The sequence below is a fragment of the Rhineura floridana genome, chromosome 2 (genome assembly GCF_030035675.1).
Source record: "Rhineura floridana isolate rRhiFlo1 chromosome 2, rRhiFlo1.hap2, whole genome shotgun sequence".
Classification (NCBI taxonomy): Eukaryota; Metazoa; Chordata; class Lepidosauria; order Squamata; family Rhineuridae; genus Rhineura; species Rhineura floridana.
In genome coordinates this window covers 118,918,208-118,935,273 of record NC_084481.1, presented here as the reverse complement: position 1 = coordinate 118,935,273, position 17,066 = coordinate 118,918,208, and the positions used below count along the sequence as shown (strand labels likewise).

The window sequence follows — 17,066 nt, the reverse complement described above, 5'->3', positions numbered from 1 at the left end:
GGTTGATGAGACCTCCACTAATGCATGTACTATTGGCAATGGAAGATTCCTATGGAGATATGCCTTTGTGTATCATTCAGTTTAGTTTCATTTTCTATCTCACCTCTTCCCAAAGCTCAAGGAAGAAATGTATGCTTAATTCCAGTATGCTTTCCAGTATGCCAAAATGTTTGCATACCAAGAAAAACTTGTTTTCTTCCAAAAACTGTCCAACACTTTGTAAAACTGTGTAGGCAATGGTTTGTTAGTTGTGGTGTCACTTCCACGTTTTCATACAGTTGTGACACTTCAAATATATATATATTCTAGCACATTCTCCTCTGCTGTCAACTGTTAGTGAGAAGTCCAAGGAATATGTGAGCATCTTTATATACCATGCAAAAACAACAGAAGCCAGCAAAAACACAGCAGACCAAAATCAGTTCCAATTTGCTGTACCAGGATTCCATTTCATTTCCTTTCTCTGTGGGTTGATCCTGTTGAGGTACTGGATGTTTCTTATGGCTTGTCAGATGCACTCAATTATGTGAATGCCATAGGCACTGCATATCTCTTTCCCCTTGAGTTTTGTCAATGTGTATCAGGATTTATTTATTTTTTGTTTTGTTTCTTCACACTGTTATTCTCTCTCTTTTAATTTTAGCTATTTGATTGTATATTACCTGATGCCTTGCCTCTATGAGGGCAGTTTGGCTTAAGTGGATTGTGTAGAAAATCTCAAATAAAATGCATGCATGTTACGTTGTGCAGAAAATCATGAACAAAATATATGTTAAAATCTTAAATAAAATGCACATAGCTGTTATTTTTAAAATCTGTTTTAAGATTAAGGAAATTAGAAAGGAAGGTGTGGCAATTTTTTTAACTTAGTTGTAAAACCCATTCCTCACACTTTAGAAGCCCAATGAAAGTGGAATTAATATTGCAGGGTTATTTTTTAAAATCCTCTTTCTTTGAAACAAAAGAAATAGAGTTTTGTGACAAACCACAGACCTTAATAAATGATGTATAATTGTGCCAGGAAAAGTATGTGGCTGTGCTTATATCCTGTCATCAGTTGCCAATTATATTTGTCTATCTATTTCTCCACTCCTTATTCCTTTTGTAAACTTTTCTCATGGCATATATTATTGAAGAAGGGATCTACAGGCTGGATGCCAGGTAACATATAAAATGAATATTTCAGAAGGCCTTTGTTATTAGCATAACCTCTGAAGATGAAATGTTAAACGCTACTGTAAAACTCTGTAACATAGACTGACATATGGTTGCCTTTATGATGCTGGGAAGGAACAGAAACCCATATAGAAGAGTAGTAAGTGATCTCTATGCTATCTGCTCTTTTCACTGTAGTCTCTGAATCACCCCACCATCCATTATGCAAACTAAGAAAATGTGAGATACAGAGGGCTGCTTAAACACAACTAGTACCTCTCTCTCTCCCTCTCTCTCTCTCTCTCTCTCTCTCCATGTGTGTGCATGTGTGAAGCATACATATGATCTATTGTCAAATGATTATCCTAGCATTGATTGTACCATACTGAAGAAACAGTTGTGTAGGAAAATCATCCTGTTTGAGACAGCTCACAATAATGTAAGTCTGTAATGACAGAGAAGCTGGATAGAAACAAAGGTATGGGTGTAAGTTTTTGGCACTTTGGAGATAACAAGCTTCCTACTAAAGATGGATGAGCTTGCACAAATCATTACCAGTTAAGATGGCAGCTTGGGAACAAACATTTGATGTAAAATCTGCTATTGGGATTGGAGCAGGGGTGGGTGAGTGCGGTGGGTGAGTGAGTTAACCCTCTTTTTCCCTGCTGAGATCCTTAGGAAAATCCTTTGTCTGACACTGGTATTCACTTAAAGGGAAATCCTCCATTGGCTCCAATGAGGAATTTCCTCCCAATATAAATTGCACATTCAGAGGGGGGATTGTCCCCTGGATCTCAGCAGGGGAGGAAAGAGTTACATTTCTCCTCCATGCCTGCTGTGATTCTGATAATTACCAACCTTCCCCCAAAGGATTCTATTTGTGTTTTTTATAACATGCTCTGTTAAATGCAAATTTAACATTTAGCATTTGAAGTGTATTTAAAATCACACCATGATGCAGTTTGAAGAAGGCTCTGTGTATGAAAGTAGCATCAACTAACAAAACACTACCCAGGGTCTGGCGTACATCAATACCACGCATACACAAAATTAAAGCTCTGAGTTTCTTTTGATTTACCTCAAGTGAAAATGGGTTATGGGCATCTGACACTTTAAAAATAAAAGCAAAGATGTAGTGGCTTCGGCTTTTAGCTAACAATTTGACAAACTCTAGCTGGCTGTGAGCCTTGGCAGAAATTCTTTGCCTGCATGGCATTCTTGTTAAATCTTCCCTAATATGTATCTAGCATAACCTGTCACTTGCAAGTGATTTGGTTGGAATCCCCCAAAATGGTATTGGGTATTTTTGTTGGATGTACATGCAGTTGCTGCTGAATCTTCAGCTATACAAAGCTCTCCTGAATCAGGAGAGGTGGTTGAGGTGCTAGACGAGTGTCTGGAGGCAATGATGGACTGGGTATGGGCCAATAATTTGAAACTGAATTCTGAAAAGTTCTCAAGTCCAGGAGATGGGAAGACGACCTGTTCTGGATCGGGTTGTGCTCCCTGGAAGGAGCAGGTTTGTAGCAGATACTTCTTGATCTAACATTGTCACTGGAGGCTCAAGTAGTCTTAGTGGCTAGGAGTGCCTATTTCCAGCTCCAGCTGGTTCACCAGCTGCAGCCCCTTTTGGACATAGAGGACTTGGCAACAGTACTCCATGCTCTGGTAACTTCTGTATTGGAGTAATGCAATGCGGTGTATGTGGGGCTGCCCTTGAAGACGACTCAGAAACTTCAACTGGTCCAAAATGCAGTGGCCAGGTTACTTTACTTGGGGTTGCTTTTAGAACTCATATAATCCCTGTTTTAAAACAGCTGCATTGGTTGCCAGTTCATTTCCGGGCCCAATTTAAGGTGCTCACATTAGTGTTCAAAGCTCTAAATGACTTAGGCCCCAAATACCCCAAAGACCATTTCTTTCCCTATAAACCCTCTTGGGGGTCCTTTGGGAAGTCCTGTCACCCTCAGAAGTGCATCTAGCATATTCTCTGTACAATTTTCAGCAAATGCTAAAGATACACCTCTTTGCTCTGGCATTCGGAACTTGAGATGTATGCTTTTAGGACTCACCCTATTCTTGTGAGTGAAATGTGTTTTAATTGTTTTTAATACTGTATTTTAAATTAAACAAACTATGTGCCTGCGTTTGGACAATATAACAAGCCACATTCTAGCTTGTATTTGTTTTCAGTGCAGTAGGAACAGGTGAGGACTATACACTGCTCGTTCACATTACACCACAGTTTGTTTTAAATGATGGTTTAATGAGATGTGCAAACACAAGCAACAATTGGGGTAGGGAAAAAAGAAGAAACTGTGTGAGCAACTACTACTGAAAACTCAAACACATTTCAGCTATGGAGGTCTTCCTCAGTGGTTCAAATGATGTCACACTAAGTCTGGCCTCTTAGTCAATATACCTGAACAATATGGTCATATTGCCTATATAAGTGAATTATATAGTAATACATAATTAGTTAAACATAATCTACATAATTCTAAACATGTTTTCGTTTTGGTATAAATCATTGTTGGTCACATACATTTGTTGATGAGTTATGTGTAATATGTTTTTACCCCTTTCCCCCCTAATAATATGTTTTTAAAGCTTTTAAAAAAATGTTTTTAACATTTTTGTTTTAATGTATTTTAAGTTTTTTTTTATAATGTTTTAAAGTGTTTTTGGTGTTTCTGTTTGCCGCCCTGGGCTCCTCCTGGGAGGAAGGGCAGGATATAAATCAAATAATAAATAAATAAATAAATAAAAATGTATATGGACATCCTGTTTTAATTCATTCCTTGTCTTAAAGTGTCATATTTTTTAATAAGATTTGAGCAGTAGCTGCTCACACAATTTCTACTTTTGTCCCTACCCAATTTGTTGTTTGTATTGTGTTCTGCAGGTTGGATTTTATTCTTCTTTGTTTTGGTTTAATGTGACATCCAAACCAGACCACTGAGGCTTGACCTGGGGACACAGCTTGCGGTTCTGCCAGTGTTATTTGAAACGTCTCTAAATAGCAACTTCTTTACTCCCATATGAATACATCGGACCTGGTTTTGTATATCATTTACCCCCAACATGTATGAGTCAAACCTATTGACTCATGATCACAGCCCAATATTGTTTTGAGATGATCACATTCCATTTCATCATTGTCTCTTTTGTAACTCTTCTTTGGAGAGTTCCTCTTTTTTTTTAAAGACGGGCTTTCAAGTGTTAAGTAAAAAGTGAGTCTGAAAAAGGATATAGTAGATGATTCACTTAATTATTTTTTTCTTGGGAACTTTTGCATGTTTTCAAATGTTCTCTCACATCAAATTTTCTCCATTTTACCAGAAAACATAACTGCTATTGACACCTACCCACATATGCAAACATGGTTCCTTGTTTTCTGGGGCTGGCAGGATGTTCCTACTTTAATGGTTTCTTAAGGTCTTCAACAGTCTTGCCCAATCCATTATGGCAAGCAAGCTCCCATCATGAAACATTACATTAATAAGAACCTTAATCATGCTGAATAAATTGATCGGCAGAATTGTGTTCTTTGTGAAGCCCTCTTTACAACAGATGTGGTGGGGGTGCTGTTGTGGTGCTTAAGACCTTGTGCCAAAGATGCTTACATGCACAGCTCTTTCCAGTAATATTCTCTTAGCAGTTGGCTGTGTGCTCTTTTATTTACTGGCCAGCCAGGCATGCAAAAGGAAGCTAATTGTTCTTTATAATATATTCCTTAGGCTGGATCTTCTAGTGGTATGAGTAGCAGGACCTTTTCCCTGTGACTTTAATAGCAACATACTACACAGACTCTTAGTAGGTGAAGCTTTTCTCCGTACAGAGCGGAAGTGACATTGAAAGCTTCAGCTGCTAAATGACTTTGTCATGCAGGTGTTAAACAGAGGATTTATACTAGAAACCTTGTTTTAGGAATAAGGTCTGAAATATGAGATAAAAAATGTAAAAAAGAAAGAAGTGAATATGGAAGCTTTGCTCCTGGTCTCATATAATTTACTTGCTGTCCAGTAGTTTCCTATGCTCAATGCAAAATTCGACAAATACATGGAACAATTTAGTATAAGGAGGGGTTTCTTTGGAAATGGTACCATATGAAAGCTTTCATAACTTCCTTCCCTGCTTTGTAATTGTTTGGATAAATACTGATACCAAAAACTGTGCTTGAATTCATGGATGTGGACACATGGTGGAGGATGTAATCTGAAATGAAAGGAAGGGTTGAAGTAGGTGATTTGTAGGGAGTTAGCTGAAATGTCTGAATAGCTAAGATTGCATCATGTGTACAGTAAGAGGCAAATTTCTTTGTATGTTAAAAAAAGTAACCAAATTTTATGAAACTTTGTATAGGATTAGTTCCTGGAACCCTTAAAGTGCTGAGTAACTGGTTTTCAAGTGTTAAGAAGTAGGTGGGCTTAAAAAGGATTCAAAAATCTCCTCCTCCTTTTGCACACAATTTTTTTTAGAAACTAGTGATCAAAACCATTCAGGCTTGGTCCAGAGTCAGACATAGTGCTACACTATGGTTTGCTGCTATGTAAACATGCTTGAAATAAAACTTACACACTCCATCCTTTCATGTGTTGTGAATTAGTGATTCTCACTGCTCACCCTGATTTGGAGACAAACCATAGTTTGTTGTTACATATGATGGTTGTATTTGACCTCTAAACCAGGATCACAAACTAGGGATTGATCCTAGAGGACAAATACAAACCAGACAACCGAGAGGAGAAATGTCAGCATGCCTGTGTGTGTGTGTATTTTGCTTGCCTTGAAACAAGGAAGGAGCTGGTGGTGCTGGTTTATTCTTCAAGACTTTCCAGGTTGCAGGGTCATGTATTGGTGCTGCGCCTACTTGACTCCCTGGGTCTGGCAGTTGTTTGCTCCATAGGATTTGGAATACAAGCCTGGGGATGGGAGTGAGTGAGACTGGGCTTTCTTTGGCCTTTGTTGCCATGGCGCTTCCTCCTGCATGCAGCTGCTCTTTCAGTCGGAATCTTGCCTCTGCTAATTCACATGGGGAGCTTTGGTGTCTCTCACCCTCTGCTCCTATCTATAATGTGGGTTAAAAATACTGATCAGTGCTGGTAGTCTAAGTGCATTCTTGGTAGACTGTATACCAGAGGTCTGCAGTCCCAAGCCTCAGTATTCTCGTTTTCTTTCTCTGTTGAAGCATGTCACAAAATCTTAGCTTTTATCTTCTATATATGGATAACTGGAAGTAACTCCTCCTTCCCATAATATAATTACTCTGACTTTGAGACACGGTTTGTTGCTTTTGACTGTTTTTGCTATTGAATTTTATTGTTCTGAATCCTGGCTTTAATTTAATTGCTTTTATTTATGCATAAGGAACATTTGATTTTTTATCAGAAGGCGTTCAGTGTTCTTAATTAAGGAATTAGACTCTATTTAGACTAAAATTGTAGTTAAGCACTAAGTTATTGCACATTTGCTCCCCGCTTTCATTGCATAGCCTTTTGATTTTGAGTCTGGAATGTGAGAACGGATCTTCAGAGTCTTTCAGATGGCACGATAGAGCCATTGTTGCCTATGGAACATGTCTTTCCCCTCTCCTGCTATGGTGTCAAGCAAATTTATATCCCTGCTCGATCACTGAAGACTTTGGGGGAGTCACTATTAGTTACCCATGGCTTGGATGCAGGAGTCATGTGCTAAGTAATATGGGCCCAATTGTTCAGCCTGTGGCACTTACTGAAGACCCTTTTATTCCAGCAGACTTTTAAACTGAATTCTGATTTAATTCACTTTTAGGTTTTCTGTATTGAGTCTCCTGTATAGTGTTTAGAGAAAACTGTAATACAGTGGTATATAAATTGTTGAAATAAACCCTGCTGACAGTCTGTCAGCTGACATGGAAAACAATTGAGAAACTGGTACACTGTATGATAAAACCTCCAAAACCTGCTGTCACTTTTCAGCTTACGCAACCCATCTCACTGGTCAGTCAGCATTATGCTCCTGCTAGATTATTCTGCATATTCGCCTTCCTTCTGTTTTATACCTCGCCTTGCCCCACTCATACAGATGGAATGTCTAGCTTCAGCCCCAAAAGACTACCTGTTTTGGTTTTGCTTCTCAGTCTGCCTATGCTAGAAGAAATCCGGCACTTGCCAAAAGCTGTAACTGCCAATATCAGTACTTACCACTTAAAAAAAAATGTAATGCATACAACAGAACTTCTGAAGGGCCCCCCAAATACTCTAGGCTGCACATATGTTTTTAAGGTTAGAATGGTCTTCTTCGTTTTGGTCTGCTCTACTGATCTTTTAAAAAAAGCTTGTTTAGTCTGTTTCTTCATTTGGTATTTGCATTATTCTTAAAGTTTGCTGTGTTAAAATAGGTATGGCTTGGCTTAGCCAGAGAAAGGCTGTTCAACAACAAGTGAGGTTGCCTCCCTCTACCACAGCAAATTCCTCACTAATTTTCCACTCTTGCTTAGCAATTATTATTTTTATAACGTCCCCCCATTCAGACTCCCCCTGCCTCTTTTCCTATCACCTTTGCATCTTCCGGTGAAGGACACTGTAGACATCTCTTCCTCATCTTTCCTCAGCTCATTTATCAGACTTTCTCCGATTGAAATGTTTTTGTTAAAAAACAAAACAAAACCTGGCCAGTCCCTCACTGTTTCCCACCAGAATGTTCAGTCTGTGTAGAAACTGTTGGCAGCCTACAGGCTGAGCGTTGACTTTTTTGAGTAAAATGACTGATGTTCTATTTTTTATGTAACAGGAAAGGGTCTTTGTCAGGCACTCTGAGAGAAAAGGAAAATGAGGAAACAAGATGTGCCTAGTTATGCTAGGCAGAGCTGCCTACTAAGAAGCCTCAGCTGGCATTTTGTAGGTGCTGCTCTACTCTCTGTAAGTGGCTCGGGTACATGTGGAGAGGACAGTGAGTCTCTGTGAAGTACATTTTTTTCACTAAGGAGTGTGACTTACATTTTGGTCCATTCTGCATCCAGGTTTTCTTCCTAATTGCCTTTTTTCCATTGATGGTATTTCGTCTGCATTTTATTGGCAGTCAAGCATAACAAGAACCATCTATTTAGCAAATTAGAGCAATGACCTCAGTAGAGACAGTCAGTGTGATGGGCTCAGGGACCTCTAGCTATGTAGAAATAGGAGCGTTGCCATTTTTTTTCATTAACTTCACTGCAAAGGAACAATTTATTAATGTCTCACAAAAAACCAAATGGAGTTCCTGCAAGGATGAACAAAGTGGCTGTTAAGGGGTTCTCTTCTTCCAAGCAGGGTTCTTTTTTATTAATATATTTATTGTTGCTTTTTAAGCAGAAGCGACATATGCAAAATAGCAAAATAAAAGAATTACATTTTTGTTTTTTTTTAAAAAGAACATAACAGCTCTATGTGATTCTATAGTATTTGGCACTCTGATCTTTAAAATGCTAACGTGGGGAAAGAGTTCTATTTGATTGCCATCAAATCTATTCCTTAGATACAAATGAAACCACACATTCAGAAATGTCATCAAGAACAGACCTTTTGGGACTGTGTGCCTTCAGAACACAGGTATTTATTTATTTATTAAATTTATATTCCACCTTTCCTCCCAGAAGGAGGTCAGGCAAACAAAAACACCAAAACACTCTAAAACATCTTTAAAACAAAAGACTTTAAGACATCTTAAAACAAAACATCTTTAAAAACACATTAAAACAAAACATATTTAAAAACATCTTAAAAAAAAAAAAAGCTTTAAAAACATCTTAAAAAGCAATTCCAAGCAATTCCAAGTAGTGGAAATGCCTGATTGAAATGCTTTTCCCGCATGAAAAAACAAAAACACAACCTTTGTATAGAAAACTATCATGCTAGACAAGATTCTAGTCTAATCTTTCCCCTGACACGGAGAAAATAGCCCAGTGACAGAGCATGTGCCTTAGATTCAGAAGACCCCAGATTCAGTCCTGCCTTGGCACAGACGATAACTGCGTTAAACAACAGGAAATAGACTTGGGACTAAACTAGATGTTACATTAGATCTGTGCCTTTAAGTGCAGGAAAAAAGACAAAATAGCCAGTGTGGAGTCCCCAGTCTGGATTGATATTTAAGTAAGGGGAATGGGGGGGGGAAGCTTTAAACTTCCACCCTTGCTAGGGCTTTAATCCAGGCAAGGTCCTTCTTGCTTGCAACTTGGACAGGGGAAAAAAGCTCCCATTAAAGCAAAAACTGAACATTGCAGGGGTGCTGGATGGTGGCAGGGGGTGTCAATCCAGATAGTCTTCCCCCTTGTTGGCAATTTGTGTAAAAAAAAAACCCTGCACTTAAAGAAAGCTAATTATTACCTAACCTAATTATTAATTTAGCTTTTAGAGGCTCCACTGAATGAGTCTGCTTAGAAATTTGTTTTAATTAGAGATCTTTCTCTCCTTGCGTTGCATGGTGTGAAGCTTTCCATAAAACAGTAGTGATCTGATATTATCTTTGGTGGAGACTGACAAAGATGACTACTTCAGGCCAGAGGATGCATATGCATACCTAGTGGGAAACTCCAAAGGTTAGATCCCTTATTGGGGATTATTGGTTTTAGTTAATATAACAGGGTAAAGAGTAAGGGAAGACTAAAACAACATTTTTATGTGGGAATATTCTGAATGCATTAAAAAAGGAAGACCTAATTTTATACACCACTTCCTGCTTGCAGCAAAGATATGTATTTTTAAAAGAGGTGGAAGTGACCTGTTACCCCTGATGCACCTATGAGGCTGAAAAATCACTGGTATCATGGATAGTTTTGGAACAGTGTGTGAAATGAGCTAGCCTAGCCTGGCTGCTCTAAGTCCCTGCCTTTCTGTGAGGTCAGAGCTGTGAGCTGGGAGTACACGAACTGCTAGGAGCCCTGCATGCCTTCCCGCCAAACACTGATCGCCCCTATTCAGGAAAGCCAATAGTGGAGGCAGTGACAGCTTTTCCCCAAGGTCTTTCTCCTGACCTCTCCTCTCCTCCGTGATGCAGTGAGCTGAATGGTCAGATGGGATTTTTTTCTCCATCTTTGCTTCTCCCTCCTTTCCCTCGCGTGGTGGTGGTGGAAGGAGCAGGGTGGTATGGACTGTTCTCACTGGTGTTGGTTAGGTGAGGAAGGGAGGGAGGGAGGATTAGGGTGTGTATCAGGCAGTCCTCTTCTCCCCTCCCCACCACTGTCTAGTGAGTGAGGATGCTGGCTTATGCAGCAGAGTCCCAGGAATGAGTCTCCTCATTTACCTTTCATTTGCTATCTTGCCTTCCTACTCTTCCCCCCCATCACGGCCCTTGAAACGTCCCCATCACTACCTGAACCTATGCATGTTTGCTCAGAAGTAAGCCCCATTGTATTCAATGAGGCCTACTCTTGGGTAATATTGGATTGCAGCTGCAATCTTTGGGATTTTAGATAATTTGATTTTCTGCAGTTTATCAAATTTCCTCTTCAGGGCGCTATTGCTGCTGTCCCACCTAGCCCCTCTAAGTAACATGACTTAGAGTTTAACTCAGTCTTTCACCAATTGTAACCTGTTTTAACATACTTTGATGTTAAATGGATATTCAGCACCTTCTTTCTTGCTGATATGTATTCCTATTTTCTGTTTCTGCAGTGTTGGCTAAGGCCACCTAGAATGCATTTTATTAGTTGTAGTGTGCAAGATATGAATAAATAGCCTATATTATAAGAATATTCTGCTGTCTGAAGTCTGACTCCCAAATAGAAAATTTCTGGTACCTCCCAAGACCCCAGATTCCTTGGGTGGGGTCTCCTCTATCGTCCGCCTACCTTCTGACAACTGCTGTTAATAACCTGTGAGCTTAGGTGAACTAACATTCGACATTCAAGGACTCTGGGTAGATATGGGTGAAGGGGGAAAGCAAGAAACCTTGACCCTGTGCATTCACAAGAAAAGGGCTGGCCTTGCTTGTGTCACCGCACTCTTTCAGAACATAACGGCTCTGGAACCTGTTCCTTCTCCTTTTTCCAGGGTTCCATTTGATTTTTCTTATAGGGGTAGTAACATTAACACTCAATAAAGGCAAGGCTTAAGGTGGACTCTTTTCATAGAGCCACATCTGTGTACTCTGCTGAAATGATTGTTCCAGGGAGTTGGGATGCCTGTACCCTTAAAGGTTGTATAGAAGAGGGAATTTCAGCGGGTGTAGTTTGCATGACAAGGCACACCTGCAGAAATTCCCTCTTCTACACAACTATTAAAGGTGCAGGAATCTGGGGTTGTATCCAATAGTGTTCAGTCACGGTCCTGTCAGCACAAAGATTTCCACTTATGTAACAGGACTCTTCGCCCTCCTTCCCCATGCGCCCCCTAAATCTGTTCTAGGGATTCCCTCCAAACTTCCAGAGCAGATTTTGGGAGGGCACAGGGTATGCACAGGGGTGGGGTGGGGTGGGGGGAGAAAGGGGAAAGTTCCATTGCATGAGAGGAAATCCTTGCACTAATGGGACACATTAGTTGAATACCACCCCAGTTCCCTTTTTTGTTTGGCTGTGGTTCTTTGAATCTATGGCATGCGCAATGGCTATGGTAAACATTTTTGCCAGTGTGTAATGTATAAAGCCTCCCCTAAAATTCTGTTTTAGCACAGGCAAATAACTTAAGGCAATTTTTGTGTCTCAGTTGTCCTCAGTATCTCTCATTTTAGTATGAGTAAAATAAGATGGTAATTGTTTATAGAGGTTTACATTAACAAAAGATGAGAGTGAGTACTGGTCTGAATTTCATTTAGTCATTCTACCCATCTCAGTTAGTCTTTCCCCTACCATACTCCAAACATTCATTGACGTGAAAATGCTACTAGATGAAGAGTGTTTTTTCTAATTTGGTTCAATGTCAATGCAATCTTTCTGGCAGGTAGCCTGATGTAAAACGTAAGCTGAAGGGAGTTTTAGAAGATCATCAAATAGCAGAAAGCTAACAGTGAGCACTTACTAGTAAGCCAAAGAAAGGTCAGCAGATATTGGATATGGTTAGTCTGATGATGGTAATGAGAACAAGGAAGATGTTGTACAAAAAGCAAAGCTGAGAAGAAAATCTATTTTAAAGCAGCTGAAGGAAAACAGTCCATTCCACAAAGGTCTATTAAAATAGCTCTTGGAATAACAAGAAAGTTTACTTCTTAAACTTCTTTTAAAAGGGGCTAGATCCTTAGCAAATGTAAATGACACATGAAATGAAACTGGCAGAACAACAAAATGATCACAGCACTGAGAAAGTGCCCTAAGACTGGAGGTTGAGTACATTGGGAGATCTATTTGATTATTTAAAAACATTTTTAAACCATGCAATATTTAAACATCTCTTAGCCAGTGTGGTGTAGTGGTTAAGGTGTTGGACTACGACCTGGGAGACCAGGGTTCAAATCCCCACACAGCCATGAAGCTGTGTGACCTTGGGCCAGTCACTGCCTCTCAGCCTCAGAGGAAGGCAATGGTAAACCCCCTCTGAATACCGCTTACCATGAAAACCCTATTCATAGGGTCGCCATAAGTCGGAATCGACCTGAAGGCAGTCCATACATACATAAGCAGTATACAAAAATAATATATAAATAATAAAACAATATTATAAAACCAGTAAAACAGTATTATAAAACCAGATAAAAAGAGAAACAGGTAAAAACAAAACAGGAATTCAGAAATAAAAGGGTCCAATATTTTGGTTCAGGGAAAGCCATGGCAAAAAGATATGTCTTCACAAAATTTAGTAATATGTCTTCACTTAGTAAAGTGAAGCAAACAGCAGTTAGTAGAAACAATGATTTTCTAGGAGATTATTGTTTGTTTCTTAGGGTAGAAACACAGTCACTGCTCTGGCAGTTCTTCTGAAAACGGGGGCACACAATGCAAGTCAAATCCTGAGCCTTTTTACTGTTAAACCTGGTGGGATCAGCTTAAGTGCATTTTTTTTTAAAAAAAATTAAGCTTCAAAGAGATTTTGCAACTGATCAGCAGATCAACCTGTTCCCCCTCCAGGTGTGGCTAATGGAAACACTTTGCTCTGGCATCTAGTGCGCTCACAGCCCTGGAATCAGCTCTAGGTACAACTGCTCACAAAAGGCATGCCTACAGAATATCCTCTTTGTCTTATGTAGAATGCAGCAGGGCACTGCTGGCAGATGACAGCATGTATCTCATTGGAAGATAAGCAGGGGAATGAAACCCTGATGTAGTAGACGACATTATCAGGTTCTGCAATAATGTTGCTAGGGAACAGAGTTGGCTTCTGGGTTTGCCAAGGGTCTGGTCCTTGTGCCCAAGACCTTTGGCAGGGCTTTTTGGTGTGTGACAATGCTCCTTGGTACAGAGTACCAGCACCTCTTTCTTTTTGCTACCCATGCCAGCCATTTTGTGCTGGTACCCACAGGGCTTTTATCAAGATATGAGTTCTGGTACCATATCTTTTACCAAAGACACTTACCAGGTGAGCTGTTTTAGGTTTTCAGTTGCCTGTGAGAAGGAGATGGCATTGGCTGTAGAATAGGTTGCAGTTCATTGATGATACATTTGAATAGCTTTAGCTGGGAATGATAAGTAACAAGTGGAGTCCTGTCATTTTCTCTTTTAGGTCTGTGGGTATTGTAGTCTGAGGAATGTCTGATGTAAATTCTTCAGTTGTGAGTCTCTGTCTGATGAGCCTGAACAGATGTAGTTGTAGGATTGGCTACAGATGGTGGGTTTTGTGGTGTGTTCCGAGTGGAAATTGGAAGCATGTAGATACGTGTAGTGGCCAGAAGGTGTCCCATATAAGGTGGTGCTGATAGTGGGGTGAAGTTATTGAAGTCCTAGTGATATTGTTCAAGTGCCCACTGTCTATGAGACAAGCTGATAAAAATATCATCATGTATCTCAAGTAGGAGAGAGGCTTTTAGGGACAGCAGCTGAGAAAGCATTAAAGAAGTCTAGATGCTGCCTGACACATCAGCCATGAAGATGTTAGGATACAGTGCCATTGATCTGAAGATACATGTTGTCCTGAAAGCTGAAGTAATTGTGGACAAATACAAAGTGGCAGAAATGGGTGGCTAGAAGTGCTGTGAGCCCTATTAGGGATGATGCTCCTGATAGTCCAATTTTGTGGGGAATGTCAGTGCAAAGAGCCACAACATCCCTGGTAGCTGGGATGATTGTAATTTGATCAGGAAGACAATGGCATCCAATATATAACATGGTCATGTAACTGATGGCATATGGCTAATAGCAGCATTGGTTTTTATAACCATAGATGTGCTGTATGTGTTGAGTTCTGAAGCTTTAACTGGATATTACCCATCAAGGAGAGCTTTTGCTTCAGCATTTTCCTCTATTGTCTTGATTTGTACTCTTGTAGACTTTCTGAAAGCACACCATGACCAATGGTTGTCTGTAGGGCACTGTTTAAAGAATCAGTGTTGTAAGCTGATGCTAACCCCTTGTTCAGTGTGCTTCCTACCTTGATCTAATGGCTTTGAAAGAGCCATCTTTGATCTCTAGTTCACATGAACCAAAGAAATGTTACCATTTTCTCCAGCATACCTTCGCTTTTCATTTGACAGTGCTTCCAAATGTGTTTTTAATTAAGTAATCACTTGTGAAATCTATGAAAGTCTTTATTTTGTTAGTCATGTTGTGGGGCTATGTGGTTAGAATTAAATGACAAATAAAGTGAACCTATAACTCTTCAGCATCTTCCACGGTATTTGTTATGGTAATTGGATGCTGACAGCCACATGTGGGAGTGTATTTATTTACTCTCTGGCTGTAGATTAAACAATTGATTCTGTAAGATTAAAATGCCCCACCTGCATACTTGCACACTTCTATTTTTGCCATGTCAAACAATATAAAATGAACACAGCACTTCTCTCCTTATCTAATTGAATAATTTACTGTAAATAGCTGTCATTTACTTTCAGAGGAGTAGGGTATCATTAGCCAAATGGATGTGAGTAAGTCATGGCTTTAATGCGTTTGAGGGTCTAAAATGGAATCATCTTAATGGGACCATCAATACAGCAAGCTGAATAAAGCCCATAAGCACTTAAGGCTTGTAGTCCCCTTTCTTGTAAATTACATATTCAGTCTGTAGGGGGGAAAACGGAATCAAGAAATCGCATAAAATATGGCATTTCTATCCAAAGCTTTGTTTTTAATGAATATAATAATACAATTTATAGGTGTAGCTGTGTTTCAGATCCCCCTCATTTAATTATCTGGCCTTCCCTGGAGTGCCTGCAAGCAATGCTTGTGCTGAGTAATATTGGCTGAATTCTCCGGGGAAAAGTAGAGATGAGCAGGTAATAAAATAGCCTGGACATCTGGCCTTGCTAAATTGCCCAATTTCAGCCTGCATTTGTATATGGCAGAGAGGTTGCCTTAAATTAGCTAAGGCTTGAATTAGCTTAGTGCCAAGCACTAGCCAATTTACTTACCTTTCCAAAATTGTAAGCACAGTTTGGGACCAATGAAACTTCTGCTGGAAAGTTCAGCTCAAGTTAAAAAAGAGAGGTTTTTTTATTTAAAGAAAAGCTTCCAATTCGCTTTCTCTAGAGGTAGATGATAGGCATTTAAAGGGACATACAATGTGACATGGTTTTCTATTGAGGACATAATCCAGTACCTGGTAGTAACAGCTATCAAAAGGCTTCTTTTTGGCCTTCATATAGCTGTGATGTTAGAAGGTATGTTACAAAGAATGCTTTTGAACCTGCTTGAATTCAATGGGTATGTCAGTTATAGATGGCAATAACTTTCCGAAACTTCCTGAAGAAAGAACTACCTCAACTTCCTGGAAAAATAAACAAAAACAATTTCTTGCAGTTTTGCAACAGCTTCCCTTTTCAGTCATCTGGATATTATTGGTTGCTTAGAAGCATGAACTGCACTGTAATTTATTCGTCTTTTTTTAAAAAATAACCTATTCAAAATTTATAGAGAAAAGGTGGTCATGCACCTCTAGCTATAGTAAGATGCAGAAATGTCTCCTATATATCTGAGTCTCTGCACAAATAGCTGAAATAACCCTTATTTGTGATGATGAATTAATGAATAAACAGACCATATTTAGAAAATTAGCAGATCTAAATCTAAGGTGTATGGATATTTGGAGCAGGATTGTGATTACACTACAATATGAGCACAATTATTATTGTGGCCGCTGTTCAAATGATAGGGGGTGGGGGCTTGTCCCCCTTATCTTTATTCTCCTGCCTCAACGATAGGCGGGTCTGGTGCCGCGGCCTGTCCCTGGGAACACCATGCTGTTGTGATGATCTTTCGGTGAATGCTGAGGGCGGGGGAACGCCCCTGCAGCCGCCACTATCTTACCATCTGACCTCTGTCTACTTGCCCTTAATATCGGCAGTGTTTACATCTTAATGCCTTTGTTTTTGGCTTATGAAGAGAACTTCCCTGTTAGTCGAGACTTTAAGGGGTTTGTTTCCCGCGCCCCATCCCCCGCTGAATGTACTGGATGTTGGATGCTGAGATCAAGAGGGAGTGTTGTTCTTCGGTCTTGCATATGGACTATCACCCACACCAGTCTTTGTGCAAGGGTGGGAAGACTCACATCAGGAGTTTCCATCTGAAGGCGCACTTTTTGGACTATACAGATGAGAAGCCTTATTGTAACTGAGTTAGTCTCTATGTTATTGTTTAGCTTTCTTGCTTAGTGTTTGGTGTTTTTGATGTTTTATATGTTTTTTGCTTTGTACGTCGCTCAGAGTGGCTGGGTAGCCAGCCAGATAAGCGACTAAGAAATCGAATAAACAAATAAATAAAATAATAAATTATTATTGATTACATTTGTATACCGCCCCATAGCTGAAGCTCTCTGGACAGTTTACAACAATTAAAAACATTAAAAACAAATATACAAATATAAAAACAC

The 17,066-nt window shown here is 39.6% G+C and overlaps 1 protein-coding gene across 3 annotated transcripts in view; it reads left to right on the top strand.

Moving 5' to 3' along the window:
• The window catches only part of INSC (INSC spindle orientation adaptor protein), a 250,036-nt gene that overhangs the window by 34,003 nt on the left and 198,967 nt on the right, over nt 1-17,066 (top strand). The window contains exon 1 of one of the 3 annotated variants that reach the window (XM_061610296.1): nt 415-484. The exons of the other annotated variants lie outside the window; for them this stretch is intronic. The gene's annotated coding sequence lies outside the window, so the exon portion shown is untranslated. Of the gene's footprint in view, nt 1-414; nt 485-17,066 lie in introns of those variants that run through there. 3 annotated transcript variants of the gene reach the window in all.